Source organism: Olea europaea, chromosome 5, assembly GCF_002742605.1.
Source record: "Olea europaea var. sylvestris chromosome 5, O_europaea_v1, whole genome shotgun sequence".
NCBI lineage: Eukaryota > Viridiplantae > Streptophyta > Magnoliopsida > Lamiales > Oleaceae > Olea > Olea europaea.
The window spans coordinates 11,915,414-11,927,567 of NC_036241.1; the positions used below are offsets into that span (position 1 = coordinate 11,915,414).

A 12,154-nucleotide genomic window follows, 5' to 3' on the forward strand; every position below is an offset into this window, starting at 1 on the left:
CCGCATAGGCGTAACCTATGCGACTGCATAGGCATAAGAAAAATGGTGTTTTTAATCCCTGGAGGTTCACTCGCGACCGCATAGGTTTTATACTATGCGACCGCATAATAGAGCTAACTTCTTGTTTGAGTCCTTTTGGTCCTCAAGTTTCATTCCTTCACTCCTTGACCTCCTCTCTTGTTTCTAGTTGCTCCAATGTTCCCTTATAACTTCCAATTGGTGCTTGGCTTAATCAATTGCTTGATGTGTTCATCGGGTCAACTTTTAGATAATTTCAATTTGGTCCCTGAATTTTCATTTTGCTCCAATTTGGTCCTTTTTCGGCTCTTTTCTCCTGAATTCCACTATTTCCATAGAATTTCCTACATTGCATGAATTTGACAAAGTTAAGTAACAATTCAATCATTTTACTTGTATTTAAGTCATGTTTGTGATGTAAATAAGTGTGCAAAAACACACTTATCAACAGACACGTGATACAGCAGATCTCCAACAGGTAAATGACAGGTGTCGAGGTCGATAGCAAGCCACAACATCCTTTTTGCATCTCAATCCAAGATTGTGGACTCTGCGCGATCTACAGCTCAGATGCACAGGGGCCTATGATGACTCCGGATTTGGTACCCCGAACTAGACCTCATTTTGCCCACAATTCTCGACCTCGACCTATGACCCCCAAGTTGATCTTGGCGTGTCACGCGAGTTTAAGGTCGAGGTTATTATCTAATTCGACCTTACCCACCGACTTAATCTCCAAAAAATAGACCCCACCTAAATCTATTCCTTCCCTTATTAGAACTCTAACAATACACTTCTAATTAAATTCCAACACCTAGTCCTAAGGGGAAAATGACTCTTTCAGTAATAGAATCCTTCTACAGCTCCCCCACCAATACCTATAAATACTTGGCCAAGGCTCAACATCAAGGTATGCTTTTCATTACTGCAAATTCAAAACCTTCTCTCGCCAATCTCCCCGTCTGACTTAAGCATCAGAGGGGCGACGAGAACACACCTCGTTGCCTTTTGTTTTAGGTATTGGAAGACTGTNCCAATCTCCCCGTCTGACTTAAGCATCAGAGGGGCGACGAGAACACACCTCGTTGCCTTTTGTTTTAGGTATTGGAAGACTGTTCATGCTCATTTATGAGATCCAAGCTCAGAGTTCAAACCACAAATTCGAGGTCTATCAAGTACAATTTTTTTGTAGCATCAGTGAGCTATGAAGTTTTTGGTCTGTGACTGACAAATAATTTGTGACCTATAAAATTTTCGATTTGTGACTTAGAAATAATTTGTAACCATTAATGTGATAAGCTATGACTAAATTATATAAATTTGTAACCTTAATATATGTAATTAATAAAATATTTTTTTAATCAATAATTTCATAAATACATTTTATTAATATCTGAATTTTGAAATGCAAACCTTCTTTTCTTAGTTTTGAAACAGGGGATAGATAAACTCTTATAAATGAATTTTTCCCATACTTTTTTGTAGTCAAGTCTTCGCTCGCATGAGAACCGTCATGGGCCGATCCTATAACACACGCGGGCCATGCTGGTTTTATATCTTGATGGGCTGATTCGAATTGACCCTACCACTTTGACACCCCTAGAAATTGGTTTGGATCCTCGATCAGGCAAAATGTACTTCTTCAATCTTTTTTGACATATATGGCCTCAATCTTTTATGAGGAAATTACATATGAGCAAGTATTTAAGTTTTTCAATTCAAAAATCAAGAGCAAAATTTATTTAACCAAAAATTAGATAATAATTCAACTTAATAATAATAATAATAATAGTAATACAAAGGTAAATTAATTAATGTACCCCACCCATATCCAACCCATGATCACAAATCCTAACATCATTTCCCTCTTTTCTCCACCCTTTCTAAACTTCTATCTCTCTTCCCTCTCTTTATCCAAGTTCACGATATCACCTCACCACCAACAAAGTCACCATTACCACCATCTAGCCATAATTGCCAACGCCAACACCACCACCACCACCATTGCCACATTATCCCCACATGCACCACCACCATCAAATAACCAATAGCCATATTAAAATCTAGTAAAACAGATCATAAGATGAAGAAATCACCCAAATCATCCCCCAAAAACCATCTCAAAACCATCACCACCAGCCTTCATGCCGACAATCACACAAACCAGACTACAGTTGCTCAACATTGTCCCGATGTTGCCCATCCACAGATCACTCGACGTTGCAAGGCAGAGCTTCATACAGTGATGCTGAGCTCGACGGATACTGTTGTGTGATTGGCTAAGTAATAATTTATGTTGTGTGTCGTGGGCGGTTGGGTACAGTGGTGGTGGGTGCATTGTGCGGTGGTGTTGGCAACGTGGTGATGGCTTTGATGATGTACAGTGGTGTTGAGGTAGTGGGAGGGCTCTGGCACTGGAGATGTTTGATGGCGGTACAGTGGTGAAGTGATGGTTACAAGTGGTGGTGGTGGTCACAAATTATTTGGTTGATCATGATATATAACTTGGTTAATTTATGACAAAAAAAAATAGTACGTGACTAATTATTTGAGATTGTGACCAATAAATTGTATATTTTGTGATCAATAAATAATATGTGATCGATGACTTGTGATCAATAAATAATATGTGACCTAAAAATTTGAGTCATGACATATAAAATTTGTCATTTGCAATCTATACATTTTTTGATTTTTTTACCGAAAAATAATATGTGACTAATAAATAAGTTGTGATATATAAGTATATAACCGTGACAATTAATTGTATAATTATAACCTTAATATATGTAATTAATAAAATATATTTAGTTATTTATTTATGACCTGAGTTTTGGAATTGTAAACTTATTATCTGGAAATTGAATTGGCCTATTTGTAATACCTGAGATACGAATTTTCCCCATCTTTTATTTCATAATGAGGTTAAATAAATGGTTAACTATGTCAATGGTCATTGAAGTTTAAGTATTAATGATAATGATTACTGAAATTATTTCTTATGGTAATGGTAGCTCAAAATTCTAACTATTATGCTAATAGCCACTCGATAAAATAAATTAACATTAAATCCTATGGTGCCAACTTATCTTCAAAAGGCATATGGAAATGTAATTTTTTTTAGTTGAAAAAAGAGTGTTAATTCTTAAATATTTTACAAAGTTCATTTCAAAATTAAAGTACATTGATCAAGGTGACACTATGTACAAAGTGAAGTTGAAACAAATTAAAGTACCGCAATCAAGGTGATATTAAGTACAAAGTTCAATGGCATTCAGTAAAATTAAGCCTATAAGTAAAGAATTATAATTAAAAATAAATAAACTACCTCTTGTTACTCATAAGGTGTCACTGTATTAAGACACCAGAAAATAGAAGTTACTTTGATGTTTAGAAAAAAAATGAAGTTATTGTTGTAAAATAATAGATGATTATTGATGATTATTTAATATTATTATGGTATATAGATAAGTCTTATCTATTCTAGAAGATCTATTTCATTTCAATTGTAATTATTATTTTGGACCCTATAAATATGAGTCCTGATTTTCAATAAAAGATACAATTGAGTTTTGACTCTCAAATTTTTTTCTCTGAATTTCCTTCTTTCTTTTAGTTTATAACACGTTATCAGCATGAACGCTTTCATCTATTTACCAATTGTGAATTTTGAATAATATAAGTCTTTCCATATAAATTTCCAATTCTTACTCAATTGGAATTGCCATGTCTCAACACCCATATCTCTATAATTTACTTGAACATCATGATGAAATTTGCATATGGCAGAAACTACTATGAAGGCAATGATGACATCAACAAAAAGATGACAAAACAAGGCACAAACTGCGTGGAAGAAATAGAGATGTACCCTCAGTTTATTTTCTTTTCTTAAAATAAACTCTTATATGACAAATTGATCAATTGGCAGTTGAATTTTCTAGCACATACAAGTTGTCATCTCACTGTATACGTATTTAGATTTTTCTTCTTGATTAATTATCAAGTTCTTATTCTTTTTAGTACATAGTATAGTTATGAATTTAGTACTCTTATACTTGTCAATTACATAATATTATTTCTCTTGAAGTAAAACAATATTATTTACAAATATTTTAATTAAATTTTACTTGCTTCGAAGATTATAATTAAATAAAATTTAATAGAAAATTACGTTTTTACTCATGAAGAGTAAATTTTTATACAATTTATTATTTCAAACAATAATATGCTATTACTCATAAAGAGCATAACACTCCGATTCCAATATTGCAAAGAATGTTACTCTTAGATTTGTCCGTTAAAAATATTTTTTACTCATGAAGTAGCACAACATTTTAATTAATATTCTAAAAGAATATTAATTGCTCCAACAGAGTATGATATTACAATTTTTATATTCTAGAAGAATAATGATCTACTGCTCATGAAGAAGCAATAATAAAATATAACGTACTTTTGAAGTAGCACATATCCCGAATAATATATATCTTATTGTATTCTTGAATAAACACAAATTAAACAACTCAATATCATGCTATAATTTTTAAAGAAAACTAATTTTTTATATTATTAATATTCAAGAAGAATATTAATTCATAGTTCTTGAAGAGCATGGATTATAATTTTCAATATTCCAGAAAAATAATGACATATAGCTCTTGAAGAAACAATAACTAAAAAATAATGTGCTTTCGAAGTAGCATATTTTTGAAAAATATATCATTTTGAATTCATAATTATCCTTGAAAGAAAACATATAACTAGTGTCATAAGGACATTAATTAATTTGACTACTTAAATGATATATGATTATATAAGCTTTAATATTATTCTTTGAAATTAAGACATTGAATTAAATCTTATATTGAACCAAAAGTTCAATTTGACTTTATTGTTTGACACGACCAATTGAATCAGCAGTGGACTAATAATGATGCGAAATTAAAAATTCGAACGGATCTTCAATGGAGAGCTAGACGATTCTTCAATTCAATCATATATGATATTTGTTCTCTTTCATTAAAATTTTCCATTAATCATTACAAGCTAAAATAGGGACTGAATTCCCTATATTTCTGAAAATTAATCAGGACAATAAATGGGGCCCCATCCTCTACGTTTATCATCTAATAGATTTGATACATATACTAGATAATTGCATGGTATTTGCAATATGAAGTTTGCGAAATTACTATTTAAATTTTAAATTATGAGTGTAATTTTTAGATTATATAATGAAGACAGTGTCTTCTTAATGTTTGTGATTCTAAATCTTAATATTTTAATAAGTATTAGTTGATAAATGATTTAACACTATTATTTGTTAAACTCTCTCAATTAATTGAGAGTAAAGTTCTTCCCAATTTTATGGGAATATTATTACGCATCATATCAATATCATAGTTCTCCCGTTATAAGTGGTTTATGGTCAAAGTTTGATTTTTTTATGTATTTATTTTGATAGTGCTGTATATGTAAAATTGATCCACCATACTGCACTAAGATCGAAAGTAAAGAATATTAAAAAGAAATGTATAGTTTGAACTCTTATTTCAAATGGATGATATTTAATAACACAATTTATTAATTCTCAATTTTGATTGGACAATTTTCTCAACATTAGGGGGAGGAATTAAGAGGGTGAAAATAATGTATAAATGCATCATCATTTACATCCTCCTAAAAGAATTCGAACTGAATGTTCGAAAGATAATTTTTTTAGATATATTTACTGAATAAAGAGATAACAATATCTCACATGCAAATTTAAATGCTCCAATATGAATTGATCTCCTAGGAGGACAATTTGATATCATTATATCTTTTTATATTTATGGCATGCCTGAAGCATAATGGTGTTGGATTCTAATAGAAAAATCTCCAAACGAAAATGGAGCGATTCAAAATAATCCCATTCAGACACCCGAAATAATGAAACTTGAGATATCTCAATAAGTTATGCCACTATGGAAAAATAAATAGGATCGAACAAGAAACGAAAAATTCATCGATAACAATTTTACACATGATGTACTCCATCATATAGCAAGGAATCAAAATAAATGTATCGAAATATATCGATAAAAGTAATGATTTGCTAAATAAAAGGGATGCAATCCTAAATTCAATTTACTAGAGAAATCTAAAGTTTATAGATCTACAGTCTGAATACCTTAATGTGTATATTTATGCGAAATGAAAATGGAAAAAGTAAAGACGTAATATGAAATGTACGACTCTTTAAATAATAAATATCATGAAAAACATGTATAAATATATAAGTTATCATGTTATGGATGTAATCGCACGTCCCTACCTTGCTGACAATGCATGAAATTTAATATGTATATAATAAATGTGTACCCTTTTTCCTTTGATCAAGATTTTGTCTCATTGGATTTTCCAGGCAAGGCTTTGAATGAAACAAATTTTGTAGCGTATTCAAAAGAATAATGTATTATTTTTCATTCATTAGGATTTTTTTCATAGGGTTTTTCCTAATTAGGTTTTAATGAGGTATATTTCTTTGTGCAATGATGTCTTTAATCTACAAGGCATTTATCGTAAAAAAGTATACTCCTATATGTATGAGACTCTTGAAGAGATCAATAAGAGCAATTTTCTCGAATCATCATATTACTACAGTTATCAATGGATAATAAATATCTCGTATGAAGATGGTGTTATCTGAAAACTATGCAAGACAACACGAGACATATTTCATCAGAAATGGTAATATTGAAATAATTGATATTAAGGCATTTATCGTAAAAAAGTATACTCCTATATGTATGAGACTCTTGAAGAGATCAATAAGAGCAATTTTCTCGAATCATCATATTACTACAGTTATCAATGGATAATAAATATCTCATATGAAGATGGTGTTATCTGAAAACTATGCAAGACAACACGAGACATATTTCATCAGAAATGGTAATATTGAAATAATTGATATACGAGACATGGATAACTTGATACAAGAATTGAAATCAAGTGGAGTAGCTGTACTCTTTTTCCTTTAATCAAGTTTTATCCCACTGAATTTTCTTGACAAGATTTTAATGAGACATCATTTTATTACTCCAAATTATTTGTACTCTTTTTTAATTTGTTGACATTTTTGTCCCATCCCTCTGAAATGAGACAACGAAGGGAGCCATTATGAAAAGTTTTGAGAGTTACAAAGGAAGCTTTGAGAGTTGTTGTTGTTGTTTTTTGTTTTTTTGTTTTTGTTTTTGCCAAACAAAATTTCTGAGATGTCTATTGAACAAATAATCATCGAAGGGGACATGTTGTAAAATAGTGAGATAATTATTGATGATTAGTTAATATTATTATGATATATAGATAAGTTTTGTTGTTGTTGTTGTTTTTTGTTTTTTTGTTTTTGTTTTTGCCAAACAAAATTTCTGAGATGTCTATTGTACAAATAATCATCGAAGGGGACATGTTGTAAAATAGTGAGATAATTATTGATGATTAGTTAATATTATTATGATATATAGATAAGTTTTATCTAGTCTAGAGATCTATTTCATTCCAATAGTAACTTTTATTTTGAACTCTATAAATATGGGTCATGATTCTCAATAAAAGATATAATTGAGTTTTCACACTATTTCTTTTGTTATTTTCTTTCTTTCCATTAGTTTTATAACAGTTACGTTTTTTTTTCTTTGTTGAACAATCATAGCTTTTAAAATTTAACAAATGTAGCTGTAGTGCAATGTAAGGTGGGAATCACTAATTATGTTCATTAAAATCATTTTTCAAGTATTTATTTAAAAGTATTATTATCGTGTTTGAATTACATTGTTGAAAAGAAATTAAATTTAGATAAGCTTACTAGACATATTAGAAAAACGTATATAATTGAACTTCAATATGTCTTTAGTTTAATATATTTTGTTTGTGTATATATTCATTTCCATTTCTTTATTAATAAATAAAGGGATCGTACCATTTATGTGGTTACCACCTTTAACAACACTATCCAATGGACTCTTACGAAGCTCCAATTCATGGGCTTGGTAACTCGATCATTGATGTGATCCAACTAGAAAATAATTGTGACTTTTTTCTTTGAATATTTGAATTTGACATAATTTACTAGAGTTAAACATTACGTATTCAAGTTTTATGATAGTCATAGTATTATTGAGTAAAAAATGTCCATGTCCCACCTACAATTTTTTCATTTAAATATTTTTGATATTTTGAAAAGTTGAGAAAATTATGTTTTTAGAACATTACGCTTATAAAAATATAGTCATAAAGTAGAGATTTTAAATTTTGAAGTCATCAAATTATAATATATATATTTTTTATCACAACATACATACTGTACACTAAATATAAAAAGTTTCATTGACAGAGTAAGTAAAGTCATATTATTATAATAAAAGTATCATTGTGTATAAATGGAAACATTATATATTACTAGAGAATGGCAAACCTTTAAACATAAAAAATTCGTGGTTAATAGTAGTGAATTTACAGTTATGAACCATGTAGACCATCCTCATGAGGGTGGTGAAGGGAGAGCGTCGAGGTTCCAAATTTTCTAAAAAGTACCATTACGTTTTGAAATTTTAATTTTTACACATACGCTTGTACCTTTTAAAAGATTTACGATCAAAGGACCTCTCGACAGTTTCATTTAATTGTCTGTTAGTTGATCAAAAGTAATTGATTTGACCGTTACTTTACCAATTTTTGAATTAGTAATGTATTAATGTGAAAAAAAAATACTCTTTTGGAAATTAAGTTGACAAAGTATTTTATAAAAATATAGTAGATTTTGATTTAAAAAATTGATGAAATATATGGTTAAATTTAAAATTGAAACAATTAAAAAGATGATAAAGTTTTATCCAACAAGCAGTAAATTACCTCGATGTTAAGATGGGAAAAATATATATATTGAATGTCAAACTTTCAAAGAGTAAATAAATTTATTTATCAAAATGTCACATTTTGAATAATAACCAAGTTTGATTTGATATTTTTGTCTACCTTGGAGTATAAACTACCTATTTAGTCCAAAAGTTTGACCATCAAAGAGTAGATAACTTACTTTATCATGCCAACATTTGAACCTCTCTCTCTGACAAATCTTATTCATATATTCAAATGGTTATTAATCCATCACTAGAATGAAATTTGTTACTCGTATTTGATAGAATTTGTCACATGCCAGACGAAAATCAGACGTGACACACATTGAGGACGTTGAATTGTTAAATGAATTTTCATTAAACTTACTCCTAGATTACTACTCAATTATTGAATAAAAAAATTACTCATTGCTCACTTTTCTATTCAAATTGTTACGCATCCATCCCTCAAGTTTAATCCTACAGTGCCCATAAGTAGCTCCATTTTTAAAAACATGGAATATACCATAAACTATGAATACGAAATGTTCTTGAATATGGATAATTATGCTGTATTGTATTTATATACATATTCTAGGATATAGGTATTCATATCTAACACTATGTATATAGTTTGCCATATCATAACTGCTTAGAAACACGTCTCACGATTTTTATTGCAATGACTTTCTCGATGTTACTTTAAAAATAAAAGATGATTTATCTATGTTATCATCTTTTCTGTCTTTGCTATTTGACAAAATTTGATATTTAAATAAATTTGATGGTGAAAAATATTAAAATGTAAGTATGGAAATATATGTTTTGTTCCATGGGTACAAGTACTCTATAAAGAGTTTATGTGGGTATTAATATTTTGATAGAAAAGCATAAATTATTTTTGGACAGTTTGAGTTCGTCTCTCCAATCTTTAAGAGGACAATATGTATTTTGCAACTTAAACAATAAAAACCTACGTTATAACTCGACATTAATCCCACTTATGAATGTATAACTGTTTAAATAGATGAATGAATAAAATGTATCATTTTTTATTTACTGAGAAATTAATATCCTAAAGATAAGTTTAATAAACATTCAATTAATGAACTGGAAAATTTATCATTGTCAATGTGCTACATTCAATTTTCATTAGACTTGTGGCAATTTTCATCAAATGGAATTAGCAGATTTCACCACATTGATGGATGGATACAGGGCCGGCCCTGTGGCCAAGCCACCTAGGCAAAAGCCTAGGGCCTCAAAAAATTGGCTTGGGCCTAGGAACTCAAAATGGATACAAATTCCAAGTCTCCAAATACAAAAATCCAATAAAAAAAGGGCTTGGACTGCACAATTACAAACATAAATTGCACGACATTGTTCCAATTTTCATACCTGATTTCAATTCGACTTGAGATAGAGTGATAGATGAGACGACTTCCTTTCCTTCCTCTTCCAGAATTCTCCGAACTCCAATCTGAAGGGTGAGTTTATTGTTATTTTTGTGGTCTAAGTTTTTTTGGTTGTTGGTAGAGATCATTATATTTTTGAATGTACCGATAATGATAATCAATTTGAGGGATACGTTTTAATCAAAATTAGGGTTTATCTGCAGTTGTGCATAACTTTAGGTGCAAACATTGAAGTTTTGCACCTGAATGCTGAAGCTGTACCGAGTTCGTTTTGGGTAATTTATTGTTTTATTTTTTTCTGCTTTTGTTTTAATTTTCTTTCTTTGTAAACCCTCCAATGAGTTTATAACTGCCCCAAAAATATTAGAAAAACTTGTTATTGATGGAAGTAAGTAGTGGTTTTTATTGTGAAGTAATATTACCCAATTCGACCTCCCGCCTCCGCCTGATTTGGGGTGTGAGAAAGTGGAACCTATCAGCTATTTTTCTTTCTGGCTTCTACCATTGTTGATTGTCCAATGTCTTGGGCTTGATATTTATTTTTTATTTTTTTGTTGTGTGTTTCTATGTGCTGATTTTGCTGAAATCCTGCTATATGACTTAAGAGTTGTTGTTTTACACATGCCTGGGACGCTTACAGGATATTATCGATTATCCCAGTCACTGTTGCATCCACCGAAAGAACTTTTTAAAAATAAAAATTGATTTAGTCTTATCTTCGATCAACCATGTCACAATAGAGGTTGAATGGATTAGCTATGATTTCCATTGAAAAAAACATGTTGGAAAACTTGATTTGAGTCGGTTAATTATTAATTTTGCAGCTCAAACCCTGAAAAGACTAAATGAGAAGACTAAATATGATACTAGTCTAATCTCTCGAGATGTAAGTGGTATTATATTTAGTAGTTCTATCTTTAAGACTACACAAAGTTTTCATTTAAATATAGATATATATAATTTTTTTTATCTAAATATTGTTATATGTATTGAAAAACAAAGTATAGGGCCTCAATAGGCCCGCTCGCTTAGGGCCTCCCTATGGTTAGGGCCGCCTCTGGATGGATAATAATTTGACTAGATGAGAGAACAATGTAACCTTTTTTGTTGAATGAGTAAATGGTAAATGAATGCCCATGCGTGATGTCGATTTTATGAAATCTATGAAAAATAATATTTTTGGAGAATATGTGATTAACAGATAGGAAAAAATTATAATCCATATATAAGATTATTTATTGAAAAAAAAGTGTAGTTTTGGTGGAAGGTACCTTAATTTTATTTGAAAACTAATGTTTAAAAAAATCTTTCTATTGGAAATGCTTTCAGAGGAAATTACATTTACTCATAAAATTAGTGTAACGGGTTCAAAAACTCCTTTGAACCTCCAAAAGCAATGCGAAACGAATCCTAGGAATAGAGAGTGAGTTTCACACTGTAAATTTGAAGAACAAACCCAGTCCCTATTTTAAAAAGTCAAAATAGAGAGCCTCTTAGAACTTATTTCTAAGTATTAGCTCTTTAATATAAAGAGCATTTTGTATTTAGAGAGTATTTGCTACAAGGATAGGATGCGATGCCAATACAAGTACAAACACACACACAATCACTCATTCATTCATTTATCAGTAGAGCGGAATAGGAGCTGCTCTACTCATTTATGCCAATCACCATCACTATTTGCCTATATTTGGTCTCGATTCGAGGTTCCATTTGCCTATCTCATACAAATGCCCTTCAATTTTAGTTAGCAATGCACCGATCATATTCACTATGCTCTCTTCTTGAATGTAAGTAACTATCAAGTCACAACTTTTAAGTTTTTACCTTTTAATCTAT

At 30.2% G+C, this 12,154-nt stretch overlaps 1 long non-coding RNA gene across 1 annotated transcript; it reads left to right on the forward strand.

Moving 5' to 3' along the window:
* Window positions 1-10,282: 10,282 nt before the first annotated feature.
* On the forward strand, window positions 10,283-10,854 carry LOC111394660. Its single transcript, XR_002702659.1, has 2 exons — window positions 10,283-10,387; window positions 10,519-10,854. It is a non-coding gene; the product is annotated as an uncharacterized LOC111394660 (long non-coding RNA).
* The last annotated feature ends 1,300 nt before the right edge of the window (window positions 10,855-12,154 follow it).